This window comes from Bos indicus, chromosome 2 (genome assembly GCF_029378745.1).
Source record: "Bos indicus isolate NIAB-ARS_2022 breed Sahiwal x Tharparkar chromosome 2, NIAB-ARS_B.indTharparkar_mat_pri_1.0, whole genome shotgun sequence".
NCBI classification, from domain to species: Eukaryota; Metazoa; Chordata; class Mammalia; order Artiodactyla; family Bovidae; genus Bos; species Bos indicus.
Window position 1 is genome coordinate 17234577 of NC_091761.1, and position 16136 is coordinate 17250712.

A 16136-nucleotide genomic window follows, 5' to 3' on the forward strand; every position below is an offset into this window, starting at 1 on the left:
GAAGATCTATGCAAAAAAGATCCTAATGACCTGGATAACCACAATGGTGTGATCACTTACCTAGTGCCAGACATTCTGGAATCTGAAGTCAAGTGGGCCTTAAGAAGGATCACTACGAACCAGGCTAGTGGAGAAGATGGGATTCTAGCTGAGCTATTTCAAATCCTGAAAGATGATGCTGTGAAAAGTGCTGCACTCAATATGCCAACACATTTGGAAAACTCAGCACTGGTCACAGGACTGGAAAAGGTCAGTTTTCATTCCAATTCCAAAGAAAGGCAATGCCAAAGAATATTCAAACTACCAAGCGATTGCACTCATTTCACATACTAGCAAGGAAATGCTCAAAATTCTTCAAGGTAGGCTTTAACAATACATGAACCAAGAACTTCCAATGTACAAGCTGGACTTAGAAAAGTCAGAGGAACCAGAGATCAAATTGCCAACATCCTCTGGATCATAGAAAAAGCAATAGAATTCCAGAAAAACATCTGCTTCATTGACTATGCAAAAGCCTTTGACTGTGTGGATCACAACAAACTGTGGAAAATTCTGAGAGATGAGAATACCAGACCACCTGACCTGCCTCCTGAGAAATCTGTATGCAGGTCAAGAAGCAGTAGTTAGAACCGGACATAGAACAACAGACTGGTTCCAAATTGGTAAAGGAGTACATCAAGGCTGTATATTGTCACCCTGCTTATTTAACTTATATGCAGACTACATCATATGAAATGCCAGGCTGGATGAAGCTCAAGCTGGAATAAAGAGTGCTGGGGGAAATATCAATAACTTCAGATATGCAGATGATACCACCCTAATGGGAGAAAGTGAAGAGGAACTAAAAAGCTAAAGAGTCTCTTGATGAAGGTGAAAGTGGAGAGTGAAAAAGTTGGCTTAAAATTCAACATTCAGAAAACTTAGATCATGGCATCCAGTCCCATCACTTCATGGCAAATAGATGGGGAAACAATGGAAACAGTGACAGATTTTATTTTCTTGGGCTCCAAAATCACTGCAGTTGGTGACTGCAGCCATGAAATTAAAAGATGCTTGCTCCTTGGAAGAAAAGGAATGTCAAACCTAGACAGCATATTAAAAAGCAGAGACATTTTTTGCCAACTGAGGTCCATCTAGTTAGTTCTATGGTTTTTCCAATAGTCATGTATGGATGTGAAATTTGGATCATAAAGATGGTTGAGAGCCAAAGAATTGATTCTTTTGAACTGTTGTGCTGGAGAAGACTCTTGAGAGTCCCTTGAAATGCAAGAAAATTAGATCAGTTAATCCTAAAGGAAATCAACCCTGAATATTCATTGGAAGGACTGATGCTGAAGCTGAAGCTCCAATACTCTTGCCAGTTGATGCAAAGAGCCGACTCATTGGAAAAGACCCTGATACCGGGAAAGATTGAAGGCAGGAGAAGGGGATGACAGAAGATGAGATGGTTGGTTGGCATCACTGACTCAATGGACATGAGTTTGAGCAAGCTCTAGGAGATGCTGAAGGACAGGGAAGCCTGGTACACTGCAGTCCATGAGCTCATAAAAAGTCAGACACTACTTAGCAACTGCACAGCACTAACAATTGGTGATTCTAATGACATTTTCAGTTGTTTCATGTTTAGAAAATATCTCTTCAATAGGTAGTTAACTTAAATTGTTTTATAAACCAAAGCACTATGACAGATGAAAAAGCACAGGCAGAGTCTGTCTTGATGTCCTATTTTAACCAGAATTAAAAGGAAAAATAAAAGGAAAGTGGACACTGAAGAATTAAGAATCATAAAGTATTTCTAGCCTGCCTAAGAGTGGTAAATAAAATAGTATGTGCTGGAATTAAAAGATTTACATATTTGAAATAACTATGTCTAACATGTCAAACTGAACTGAACATGTCAAAATAGATTGTATTTTTAAAAAAATCATACTGTGTGCTTTAAACATACTTCTATCAGGCACTTGCCACGGGGAAGGGACTTTGTTATGTAAAAGATATAAAGAGCACTGTTTCAACAGACATGGAGCTGGAAACAGAATATGATTACTTCTTAAAATATGCAATGTAGAAAACAAATCACTTCACAATTATGTACCTTGTCCAAGAAGAAAATATTATTTCCCTTTTGCTACAGAGTATAAACTGTTTTGAATTGAGTTTTAAAATGTGTACAGGCTCAGTGACATTTTACAATTTTAAATGTTAGAATACTCTTTGGAAATTTTGAGACATTCCCTCCAGTAACCACTTTGACAAGGAGAGCAGACAAAAGTTTCCTCAAAAACAATCTTGCTGTTTTACTTTGCAACAAATTAAAGTATGTATAGAATAAACCCTATAGTATAGTTATATATTTTTCATATAGAAAATTCATATTCATATAGAATAGTTGTAGTAATAAATTGTTACCACATATAATAATGTTTGCTTTGTAAAAACTCTCTGGATACTATGACTTACTGTAGGAGAAGCAGGCAACAGAGGATTAGATGGTTGGATGTCATCACTGACTCAGTGGACATGAGTTTGAGCAAACTCTGGGAGATAGTTAAAGACAAGGAAGCCTGGTGTACTGCCGTCCCTGGGGTCACAAAGAGGTGGACACAACTGAGTGACTGAACAACAACAACAGCTGGTTTATTATTTGCATTTGAATTTATATGATGAACAGAATTCAAAAACTATTACCAACATAAATACTTTTTAGTTATAGGAAGAGTTGATGGAAGTGGATTCTAACTAGTTATTTCTTGTCAATTAATTAAAAATTTCTAGCTAATACGGCAGTTCTTTTATTGGGATAGAATTACTTTTATTATTTCTTTCAGTTCTACCATTTATTTAGATTACATCTTTTTCCTAGTCATAATTAACCCCTTCTTAGAAATCCACTTTTTTAATTTATATTTTTATAATCTGCCCTACACCTTTAGGATTTTTTTTTTTTAATTTTTAAACTTAAAAGTCTCTGTGAGTTCACGTTGATATCTCCCACAGTGCCAATCCTTAGAGAAAGCTTTCAATAAAAGAGTTCTGAATGGACTCAGCTTTAAAATGGATCACAAATTACCAAAGAGGTATTTTCTAAAGACAGACTTGCATTTAACTTCTGATAAATATTGGTGTATATTGTAGAATTTTTAAAAGAGAGTTGTTGTAGTTCAGGTAGGGAGGGAGTAAGGAAGAAGTATCAGACTAAGAAGAACTGAACTCCAGTAGGCTCCATCAGAAAATAGTCCTGTGTGCTTTCCCAAGTAACCAATTGCTGTCACCCCGCCTTTACTTGGCCTCCTTCATGGGATTGTTGCTTACAGTCACATGAGATAATGTATGAGATAACACGTTGAGTACTAAAAAGTGCCATAAAAATAGGCAGTATTATTACACTATGTCTTAACCATGGCACACTGAACATTATAAAATAATATTGTTGTTCTAAGGTCCTTGGCCATTGCATTATGTTGGAATGGAAAAAAATCTTTTTCTTTAGAAAAATTGAGACCCTAGAAAAAAAAATTTTTTAAATAAAAGATATAGGATTTACCAATGCTTATACTTTGATCTGTGGGCTTCCCTGGTGGCTCAGTGGTAAAGAATTCACCTGCCAATGTAGGAGACACAGGTTTGATCCTTGGGTCAGGAAGATCCCTTGAAGAAGAAAAAGGCACCCCACTCCAGTATTCTTGCCTGGGAAATCCCGCGGACAGAGGAGCCTGGTGAGCTGTAGTCCATGGGGTTGCAAAAAAGCTGGACACGACTTAGCTACTGCTGCTGCTGCTGCTGCTGCTGCTGCATCACTTCAGTCATGTCCGACTCTGTGCAACCCCATAGACAGCAGCCCGCCAGGCTCCTCTCTCCCTAGGATTCTCCAAGCAAGAATACTGGAGTGGGTTGCCATTTCCTTCTCCAATGCATGCATGCATGCATGCTAAGTCGCTTCAGTTGTGTCTGACTCTGAGTGACCCCATGGACAGCAGCCCACCAGGCTCCTCTGTCCACAGGATTCTCCAGGCAAGAATACTGGAGTGGGCTGCCATTGCCTTCTCCGACTTAGCTACTAAACAACAACAAACTTTGAACTAGACTGCAGCATACCCAGATTGTTTTAGGAGGTTGCTTTGGAAGATTGTACTAACATCAGCTAACACATACAGAGTATGTGCTTAAGAGCACTCTCTTAAGCCCTGGGTTGACAGTTTAGGGCACATTGTCTCATTTAATCCTCAATACCGCCCGATAAAGGTGGGCAGTATTATTGAATTCAATGTGTAGGTGAGGAAATTGTAGCTTAGATACACTCATGTGTCTAAGGCTATACAGATCAAAAGGTGCAGAACCAAACCTGAATCCACAATTGTTTTACTCCTGAACCAATGCTCATTTGTTCTTTTTTGGCCTGGCAATGCTATTAACTAAAGCCCAATCAATTTTCTAGCAATCCAAATCCATGAGGAAGTAAATTAAATAGTAAGAATTATATTATTTAATATCAAATTAATTTGAAGATACCTAAGGAATTCTGAAGATCAGCCCTGGGATTTCTTTGGAAGGAATGATGCTAAAGCTGAAACTCCAGTCCTTTGGCCACCTCATGCGAAGAGCTGACTCATTGGAAAAGACTCTGATGCTGGGAGGGATTGGGGGCAGGAGGAGAAGGGGACGACAGAGGATGAGATGGCTGGATGGCATCACGGACTCGATGGACGTGAGTCTCAATGAACTCCGGGAGTTGGTGATGGACAGGGAGGCCTGGCGTGCTGCGACTCATGGGGTCGCAAAGAGTCGGACACGACTGAGCGACTGAACTGAACTGAAGGAATCACATGGATCTTTAGAGGTAGTTAAGGAAAATTTTGGCATCTTTAAAATAAAGAATTTTAAAAATAATAATGAGGAAAATTAAATAGCAAAATAAACTTATTTAATGAGTTATTGCTTAAGACATTCCTGTTAGCAATACATGAATTTTCCAAATATGTAATTTATGTCATAATATCAAGATTTTGTTCTCTAATATAACATTTGAATTATGATAACTTCCATTAAGAAAATAATAATACTCCAGTTGAAAAATAATTCTGGTTTTCCAGACTCTCATATATTGGCAATATGTATGATATTTTCTCTTGAAAAATTGCAGAGTAGTTATCATTATAGAGAAGGCAAAAAATTTAATTTACAACTAGGTGGGCTAAAAGAGAAATGTATTCTAACATTTAAAATTGCAAGTCCAAGTTGGTAGCCAGGTGATTTGCTAAGTAGAATATTTATAATTATTGTAACACTTTTAAAAAATATTAAAAAGCTTGCATGTTTTATTTTGGCTAATGAGACTGAATACATAATTCTTCAATGTCTTAAAATTAAACACATAAAAATGGCGTGATCCTAATTGCTCATTTTATTAGTGGACACTTTTAAGTATTGCATAAATATCTTCTCAGAATGTTTCCTAATGAAGTTTCAGACAGTTTACAAAATAAAATAAGTACTACTAAAGTGAGCCTAGGCAGTATGTCAGTGGTCAGTAATCCTATAAATCCTTATATACAATATTTGTGTTATATTTCTTCTTTGTTTTAGAATGTACTGTAAAGAGACATTTAGTTTTATTTGTTGCTATAGACTTTATGTATACCTCTCATCAATGTGATGAGAATTGTAGGTAAAAAAGAAAGTGGTAAAAATGGGAATCATTTTGATCCTGCCCAGCAATCTGTTTCTTATTGACTCCTTGGATCTTGTCATCATAACAGATATAGCAGTTCACAGCTTTAAATGGAGAAATAGATAATGAAAAAGCAAATTGTCCTAATAGCATATTTGGGAGAAAAGATATTTTAAAACTTTTTTCTTTTGATTTTGACATTTTAGTATAACAATATTGATGGCTCTGTTGATTCTAAGGGACCTTGTAGCAACTGATCCCAAGAAACATTCGTAATGGGTGTATTTCAATTAATACAACATTTCAAGTAACTCAGAATTATGCACATCTGTCATAACTATGTCATAAATTCAAATGGTGAATGTGAGTTTGAAAGAAGATTCTTCAACTCACTTAGATACAAGGCAAAATTACATTTCTACATCAGATTCTTTTTTTTACATAATGCCAGAGCTTTTAAAAAAACAGAATCAGCAATATAAAACTGTTGTCATACATAGATTTAGAAACTTTATGTACAACTTATGTTAGAAGTCAGAAAATTTTTTATTCCATACCTGTTATCTAGTTTCATAAAGGCTTAAAAATGGCCATCCTAGATAATAACCAAGAATTTTATACATGAAATGAATATTTTATTATTGCTTTGGGATAGTTTCAGAATTTACTTAGTGAACTTCAAAATCTTTTTCTTGCTTTATCCAGACTGAAACCTAACCCTTCCTCAGCACACAGTTATCAAATGAGCTGGCAGCATCCCCAAACTTAAATGTAGTTTCTAAATGTTGCCAAAGGATTATGCCCAGAATCTCTAATGCTCTCAAAGGACCGTAACACTGTGCCATTTTATCTTGTGTATTCAAAGAAAATGGTGCTGACTGGAATACCCAAGTGGGTTATATGCCTTTGTTCATCCAAGAATGGCTGTGTTTATAATTTACCTTCACCTTGTCATTTATTTTTTTTTCTTTCTATCCACATACCGTCATGAATCTTTTGAGAAACTTAGCTGCACCTCACCATTTCCTTCTCCAATGGGAGTTTAACTGCTGTTATTATGTAGGGAAAGTGAAAGTTGGAAACATTTTCCCTAAATGGAATATGGGTCTTTTCTATGAGAGTGGTATAATTCTGAAAACTTTTGTTGGGCATTCTCCACATGCTGGTTTCAGTGATGGAGGAAGAAAAAGAAATAATACAAGATTGGTTCTTGCCTTAAAGTATCTCCTGGTGTAGTCGTCAAGATTGCTATAAAAACAAGCAGCACCCTACAAAACAAGAAATGCAAGATAGTCACTTTAGTTAAGCAATTTAAATGGCTCTGCCCCTTTGTAGGAGAAGGCGATGGCACCCCACTCCAGTACTCTTGCCTGGAAAATCCCATGGACGGAGGAGCCTGGTGGGCCGCAGTCCATGGGGTCGAGAACAGTCGGACACAACTGAGTGACTTCCCTTTCACTTTTCACTTGCATGCATGGGAGAAGGAAATGGCAACCCACTCCAGTGTTCTCGCCTGGAGAATCCCAGGGATGGGGGAGCCTAGTGGGCTGCCATCTATGGGGTCACACAGAGTTGGACACGACTGAAGCGACTTAGCAGCAGCAGCAGCAGCCCCTTTGTAGAACCAACATAAAAAATTATGTTACTGATGCTTTCAATTTAAAGGAGTATTCCTGGGCAAAGATTTCAGAGAGAAAATGTTTGATCTAAAAGATATAGAAATAGATACATAATTCACCAGACTCCCATATTCAGATAAATATTTTTCTCATTCGGAGTAGCTACCTAAGGAAGCTATGCAATACTTCTTTGATTAGAACATTTTAAAATGCCCTCTGGTTGACTTTTCTTTAATTTCATATTAAAATAGTATTTTAAAGAAATGCCACTTAGTTTTCAAGTGCTGTGTTTGGTTTCTGAGATGTGGAGTTAGTTTCTTTCTTGAGATCAGTATTAGAGTTCAGACTGGATCTGTTATTTCTTGACCCTTAGGTTGGAAGGCATTCATTAGTGACAGTGGCTGGGTCTTGCAATAAATCTGCTCTAGGCTGGAAGATTGGCACAAATGAAGACAGATTCTGTTTAGAATTGTTTTCACTTAAGGTTTCTAATGAACCAGCAAACAGCACAACAAACGTGAGACTGAGATACAGGTCAGCGGAGACATTTTCTGATGCTTCCCGTTATTCAGAGAGGTCAGGCAGTCCACACACCATGAGGAATCTGCTTAGACAGACCAGGTCAGAACTTCTCTCACAGGCTGTGAGGCTAGGAGAAGGGTGTTTATCTGTGATGATAGCAGGAATTTCTTCCTGAATCACCATCATTTACTCTTTTTTTTTACTGAGTCATCAAACAGCTGCTATCAGTCTTCAGAATGGTATTTAAATTTCCAAAGAGGCCACTTTGCTGAATCCTGTGGTTGATTTAATCACTACCTGGATAGTAGTTTGTGGTTTAATAACGGAGTTGATTTTATCATCCAAAGTAGTTATTGGATACCCAGTTTGGAGAAAATACTATACTGACATGTAATGCCATAATATTTAAATAATATAGAATCTCCTTTAATGGAGGTATTTTAACAGAAAAGAAAGTTTAGGTAGAAAACAGTTCCATACAAAACTATAAAAAGTATTCCTATTTTTTAATTATTTGGGGAAAATACTAGGTAGAGAAGTTTAAAAAGAATTGCTCTGAGTTCTGCCCATTAGTTTAGCTGCGACTAAGAAATTTTAGCTATTAGTTGAAATCAAACATCTGGATGTTCTATCTTTGATATGACAGCATGTAATATAAGCTTATCAGGAATTCTCATTTCATTGCTATTAATTTTTGTTATTTTAAATACTTTCCATCCACATGTACTTGGCACTAAGATATATGAAGGAGTGAATACCTTAGGTTTTTTTAAATCAGAAAATCTGAGTTTAGTCTCAGCTTTGAAATAGCATAGTTTTGAGCAAATCCCTTAACCTTTCTGGAGCTCAGTTTCTCAATTTATAAAGTGGGTATTTTTGAACCACAAACCAGTTTACCAGTAATTAGATCACCCAAGAGATTCTATAGAAGATAGACATGTAATAGCAAGGCGGTTGGTTGGAAAAGTCAAATACCATCTGTTACTCAAAAGGTCTAAATACCTGTCCATTCCTTTGGAGGTGTTTTGTTATCTGTCAACACACACATGCACAGTAGTTGCTAATACAATTATTAAAACATTCTTTTACTCATTTACTTTCTACCTTTTGTCAAATAATGTGCTTCCCCATAATCCAGATAAACAATGATTCCTCATATCTTTTAGAATTCTTCACAACAGTAGCCTCAGGAATCATTTCCTTCTTTACATTCTAAATACTAAAGGCATTTAACATAAAAATCGGTTTCTTATAGCAATGTGTGCTCACTCACTGATTCTTGTCTCTTCGCAACCCTTTGGACTATAGCCCTCCAAGTTTCTCTATCCATGGAATTTTCCAGGCAAGAATATTGGAGGAGCTGCCATTTCCTCCTCCTGGGGATCATTACTACCCAGGGATCAAACCTGTGTATCTTCTATCTCCTGCATTGCCAGCAGATTCTTTATTGCTAAGCCATCAGGGAAGCCCTGCTTATATCTATGTCTTTTTTTTTTCCAAAATAAAGATTGTGAACCATAAGAATTAATAAACTCTTTTTAGAAGGATGAACACTAATTCTAAGCCTAGTTTTTCAAAGTGCCAAACAGCTCAATATTAGAAGATACGAGTTATTATGCAGACAGAGCCTTAAGTACATGGAATTCGTTATGGCGTTTATTACAACTTGAAGCTATTTTTACAAACCAAATTCAAAACTATGGTAATGTGTAATATCATGAGCTCCATAGTATAACAACTGTTGGCATCTCTCATGAAAAAAATCAGCCAGTACTGCACCCAGGGTGGCATCACCAGGAACAGGTGAGTCAGTCATGGCAGAGGAGGCAGTTGAGTTAGTTGCAGGCATGTCAAGAAAACAAGCTCATGGTAATGGATTTTAGATTTTGTTATATTTTTAAGATATCTTCTTGAAAACATTTTAAGATTTACTGATATTATTTTGAGTTCTTATAATTTAGATTTATAGAATACCTTCCATCCCAAAGAATCTAATACAGTCTAATACAGAAGCACTTTACTAACCACATACTAGTTTGCAACAGGGTAATACTGCAGTTACCATGGCAACTACATTAGAACTCTTTCTTTTACTAACTTGGATCTTTTTTTAAGATTCTCTCTTCGTACTGACATTTTCAGTGCTTGAGCTCTAGTGAAGATGATTTTTACCTTTTCACACTGTGAAAAGTTGAATTAATTTTTTCAAAGGGTTTTGTACTTGTTGAATTCTTTGTATCAGGATACTTAAATTTAGAACTTGCTGGTCAAATCAAGAAACAAAGGCTCATGGGGGACTTCCCTGATAGTCTAGTGGCTAAGATTCCAGGCTCCCAATGCAGGCGGCTCAGGTTCAATCCCTGGTCCAGGAACTGGGTTGTACATGCTGCAACTTGGGGTTCGCAGGCCACAACTGCAGCTCCCACAGGCTGCAATGAAGATCCTTAGTGCCGCAACTAACACCTAGCACACCAAATAAATGCATAAATATTTTAAAAGGCTTATGAAGCAATAATGTTATCTAGTTTTTCCCCTAACTGTAAGACACAAACATAATATTTTTAAAAATTTATTTTAAAAAAAAAAGATTTTTTTAATGAAAAATTTCAGTGTGCCCAAGCTGTTGGAATTTAGTTTTTATCAAGAGGACCCATGAAAGACTGGCACAAAAATAGCTTTATATTGGTTGTGTGATAAGCTAAGATGAAGTGGCCAAAGGAAAAGTAATGGAGGAAACATGAAAGGCTAATAGAAGCTTATTTTCAAGAGTATAGTACTGACTTTTGCGAGATAACTGTGAAGGATACAGATCGATGTTGCATTTTCTGTCATCAGCATCATATTAAGCCATGCCCATATCCAACATAGGTGCTAATGTATACATTTTATCTGTAAAATACAAGCATAGTAGTACATACTTTATAGATACTACTACTGAACCATGTTAATGTTGCTGTGCGTTTATGATAAGATGATGCACTGAACCCACAATAAAAATACTAAGTACCAGATGTGGTTAAAAACACAAGAACCAAGAAAAGTCAAGAACAAAACCCAAGGGAAATAGGATCTTTCTGAAAGGATAGATTAGGGTTTCCTGGGTGGCTCTAGTGATAAAGAACCTGCCTGCCAATGCAGGAGACCTAAGAGATGTGAGTTCAATTCCTGGGTCAGGAATATCCCCTGGAAGAGGGTATAAAAATCCACTCCAGTGTTCTTGCCTGGAGAATCCCATGGACAGAGGAACCTGGCAGGCTACAGTCCATAGGGTTGCAAAGAGTCAGACACGACTGAAGCGACTTAGTACAAAGGGATAGATTAGATACCTGGAAATGGGGTACTGCCATTACAATTAAATGAAAATGTAGAAATGGAATTGGAATAAGGAAGTGGCTGGAGGTTAGAAGAATTTTGAGGAACATGGTAGAAAAATCTTAGATTGCCTTGAACAGACTCTTAGAAATATGGACTTTGAACATGTTGCTAGACTACAGTTGCACACATATGCTACTGTTCATGAAAAAGGCAGGATGACTCAGAGGGCAGAACCAGTAATCCAGGTACCAGAACTGAGAGCTTCTGGATAAGAGCTTCTAGATAAGAAACTACATCTTGATTCTGGCCTTGTCAGATCCCAAGCACAGAATCCAGTCAAGCTCACGCAAACTTCTTACCTGTGGAACCATGAGATAATAAATAAGTGTTGTTCTAAGCCCATAAGTTTGTTGATAATTTGGTATGTAGCAATAGAAACTAATACAGATATTAATCACTAGATTCTCTAAAAGATTCTAAAGAGTTTAGCTCATATAGTTCAAAAGAGAGGAAAAATGGTTCCTAGAGATTTTATGTATACTCCTAAACTGTTTACAAAAGATTTGCTCTGGAAATGTCTTTTAAATGCTATACTATCTATATGGTTTCTATAGAAATGCAGTTTTTAAGCTTTCTAGGACGGAATAAAGGAAGTTTACACAGCCCACAGTTTCCCACACAGAGGCTTAACTATTTAAACTAAAAAGGCCGAGGAAAGCTTTTTTACTTAAAAAAGCCAAATTCTTTGTTTTGAAAGTAGTAACATAGATCAGATAGTTAAAGGATGATTTTTCCTTTGAACTGTCCTAATTTCAGATTTAAATTTTTTTAAATGATAGTTTTTACTTTTACAATATAAGTTCTCTGTTTAGTGATTAACGCTAAATGAAGGTAAAAATCAGGTTATTATTTTTCATTGACATTTATTTTATGCTTGTATAAAATTTGTTTTATTGTGATATCATAAATCTGCAGTCTGTGAGTCATTTCTAACTTATAGTAAGAGTTCACCTTTATCACTTCAGACAAGGGCTTTGTATCACGGTTTGAATAAAATATTGTTGTCCTGAGATGAGAGTGCTACTTAACAAGCATGTTTTGGCATTGCACCTCCTCTTTATCTGAACTAGCTCAAAATAATGTCAAAAATAGTAATGTCAAAAATAGTAATGTCAAAAATAACATCAAAAAATACTAATGTCAAAAATAACATCAGCTTACAATGGGCTTGCAGCAATGATGGTAGTTTTAGTAACTGAATCAACCGTAGGCCAAGTGCCAGTAGCTGGCTCAAGTCATATTTTAGGATATTATCTTCTGTGACTTACACTCAGAACATTGGGGCTTAGATGTGGGCAGTCACAAAGAAGACTTAGAAGCCAGTGGTGGTGAACAATCTCTTCCCTGCTGTACCATATACAAAAAAAGTAGGTATGATAACGTGTATGTTGATGAGATGACAATGACTGAGCAGAGCTGCCATTGGAGAGTGGCGGACCCTTTACAGTAGCTTTGAGCTCTGTTCATTAATGAAACCTGACAATTAACCACCTCTTAGTCTAATATTTATTCAGATTTATTTGTGCTACTGCCAAATGAAGTTGAAATTAGAATTGCTTAATAACAATAATAAATTAAACAAACTACTAACCTATACTGGTAGGCAAAGGGCTCAAAAGAAAATAAGTAAGTCTCTCAAGCAGCAAAGTGACTTTTTTTAACCTTTACTTTCTTCTAGTAAATGGTCTTATTTTCTTTGGTCTTCTTGTCCTTTTTTGCCAGCTTTTTCTTTTCAAAGTTGAAATACATCTGGTTGTTTTACTTCCACCCCTCCCTTTCCCATCATCACTTATATGACCTGGTAGTGGAAGTTATATTTGGAGAATATGACAACTACACATGTGCTCTTTAACTTAATGATATTAGAAAGATTTTGAAGGAAGATTGCTATAACTAAGGTGATCATTTATCCCAGTTCGCTTAGGACAGTCCCAGTCTATGCCTATTAATAGCCTCTCCTTTCATTCTCAAAACTCTCCTGGTTTAAATGGTAAATTACATAGTCACCCTAGCTGTAACTAAGCTGGGCTAAATGATGGTATATAAAAATGTATGAACTTAATAGTTGAAATTTTGGTAGAACCAAGTTATTAATAACAGCAAGGACGGAGTTGCCTTCCTTGGCACTGGGGTCTCTGTGTACTCTACAGAACTTTGTCATCTTTTAGGAGTGTTTTCAAGTATTTAAGCACTTTTTTCTTGTTTATATGCAAGAAAATTGAACTACCCAGGTTCTTATAGAATTATAATAAATGAGAGGATATTTTTCCTTTCAATAATTTTAAAAAATATTCCTAACAAAAATTCTTATTGAAATTATATTTTAGAAATATAAATGGAATTTTAATAAAATGAAATCATGGATTTGAAAAAAATTTAGAGGACACTATTGTTGCTGATAATTTGGAGTGAAGAAAAAGTGTTTAAATGCAAAATATTTAAAATGCTACAGCAAACAGAATAAAATTAATAGAGTGGTGTCTTTTTCAGGTAGTTTAATATTCTTTGTCATATATAATATTTGAAGGCTATTTTTGTTATGTTTCAGTGTTTATTATAGTTTAAAGAAAATGTTTCTTATCCCAGACAGGGCTTTCATTCCTACTAATAGCAAATAACTTATTTTTTATCATAATTTATAGTAACATTTTGGAGAAATTTAACTGAACCCAGACAAGTTATTTCCTTTGTCTCTCCATCTAATGATAACTATTTATGGTGAGTTGAATAAATAAAGCTTACTGCAAAGAATTGATTTTAGGATCCCCATGTAGCTTGCAACAGACAGTATTCCCATTTGAAGATTCACAATGTTTACTTACAATATACTTAGTATAAGGTTTTAGGGAGTTTTGAGATGGCAGTAGAGTCTGCTACCAACAAAAATGAAGACATAGCAGAGTAAAATATCTGGTGATTAGACTGCCAAAACCCTTCCATAAGCTGTTTAGACATACAGCTTTCAGTTAGAGCCAACATACTTTCAGTTTAACATTTTGTTACCTTGTTAATGTCATGCAACAACCCCATCTGGACCATGAAATAATAAAACATAATTCCAAAGAATTTTATATTTTGTATGTGAAAAAAGTATCCAACAATCTTACAGTGTACTTTCATTCAGTATTTTTTTCCCCAGTTACCAAATAGTAGCACTTTTCCAGGATGAAACTTGCTGTGGGGTTCTGCTGCTGCTGTAAGCGTAACAGGGAGTTAATCGCAATGTCATACTTCCATGCTCACTTTTTTAATGAGGTATACTTATTGCCAAAGTAAAGCGTTCTATAAAAATGTGGAGATGGTGTAATGATTGTTATGATTGAATTGTGTATTTTAGCCGTCCAACTGACTGAGACTATTAAATTACAGTGTCCAGTACTATACTTATGAGTTAATAAAGTGGCAGTTATTTAAGGAAACAGGTTTTTTTTTTTCTAAGTAGACATTATGTTTGCCTGTGTGAATACCTAGAGAATGTAGAGCGCTCTTAACTACATCACTGCTGGAAGTTCTACGTGTTTTCCAGAAAAAAAAAAAAAAATGAAAAAGGGGGGAAGAGCAGGTAAAGAAAGAGAGATCTGCCAGCCTCAGATTTGCCTCATTTTTGAGAGCATTCATAACTGTTTATTCTTCATAAATGGAGTGTGCTCAGATTTCAGTGATTTAATTTTTGAAAAGATACTGTTCCTACACAATTTGTGATCTCAAAATAACTAACCACACTACTGCTAACATGACTACATTTTCTCATTATGAAGCATGAGATAGGCTCTTGGACTTGTTTTCCACTGAGGATAAAGAAAAGAAGCTGTATGACACTTAGAGTCGCTGGAGCGGAAGGGACCTTGGGGTCCAAGTGGCCTTATGGAATAGACTTGGAGGGAGACCCTCAGCTTCAGCCGAACAGCTCTGATGCTTGACAAATCACTGAAAGGCTTTGCCTGTGCCTCAGTTTATCTATTAAGGACAATCAACGCATTCCATCATGTCCAATTTACGAGGACAAGAGAGAGAATCTATGTTAACCCCAAGGAGAACACGTTCCTAGTGTAAAGTATACAGAACAACGGACAAGTTACAGCAGAAGGAGAAGGGCCAGTTGCTTTTATTCTCTACTCTGAAGCCATAGCAGGTGCTGAGGTCACCATTGGGTGGAACAGTCTTGAGGTGCTTCTAAGAAATTAACCCAGCTTAGAAGGGATTAAGTTAAAGGTTCACTAGGGGAGCAACTTTCTAGGGATGATCATTATACAAAGTCTTTTAAGAAGGTTTGTAGGAAAAGCATTAGCCAGCCCAATCCCCTGTATCCCACCGGGTTCTATTTGCTTGCTTGAGAGCCATGTCCCTCTAAGCACTTTAATTGTAGTCTGTATTTTCCTAGACAACAAAAGTATGTTCTACTCAAAGTAAAACATCTTCTAATAGAAATGTTCTCATTTTTCCTTAATCCAAGAACCACAGGGAAGCTGAAGAAATTTCATTTTAGAGCTACAGTATACAGATAATACAGAAAGGACTGAGTGAGCAATTTTAATTATATGGAATGAATAGGAAATATACAGTGAAAAGAATAAAAAAAATACTAGCATAAAAAATTCATATGATTACAAAAAGAGTTTCTAAGAGCTTGAATATATATAGATATATATGTGTTTGTATATATAGGTATAATTTATATTGAAATATTAAATATATAAAGTATATATTCATAGATTGTTTCTTGTGAGGAATGAGCCACTTTGGGACTGAGATGTTTTATCTTTGCAATAAGTAGCTGGATAATTAGAAACTCTCCAAAGTCTCAGTAAACCTTTACTTTCTAGGTTTGTGGTTACCATCAGTCATCACAAGTGTGTGTGTCCGGTAAAGCATGTGTCTAAAGTGAAAGCTGAAACCATCAAATGATATTTATGTAGTGGTAACCATGTAAAATTCTTCAAAGGGGCCAGAAA

General features: G+C 36.0%; 1 protein-coding gene across 6 annotated transcripts in view; it reads left to right on the forward strand.

Moving 5' to 3' along the window:
- The window catches only part of ZNF385B (zinc finger protein 385B), a 475657-nt gene that overhangs the window by 304657 nt on the left and 154864 nt on the right, over positions 1-16136 (forward strand). The window contains exon 1 of one of the 6 annotated variants that reach the window (XM_070802864.1): positions 12467-12551. The exons of the other annotated variants lie outside the window; for them this stretch is intronic. The gene's annotated coding sequence lies outside the window, so the exon portion shown is untranslated. Of the gene's footprint in view, positions 1-12466; positions 12552-16136 lie in introns of those variants that run through there. 6 annotated transcript variants of the gene reach the window in all.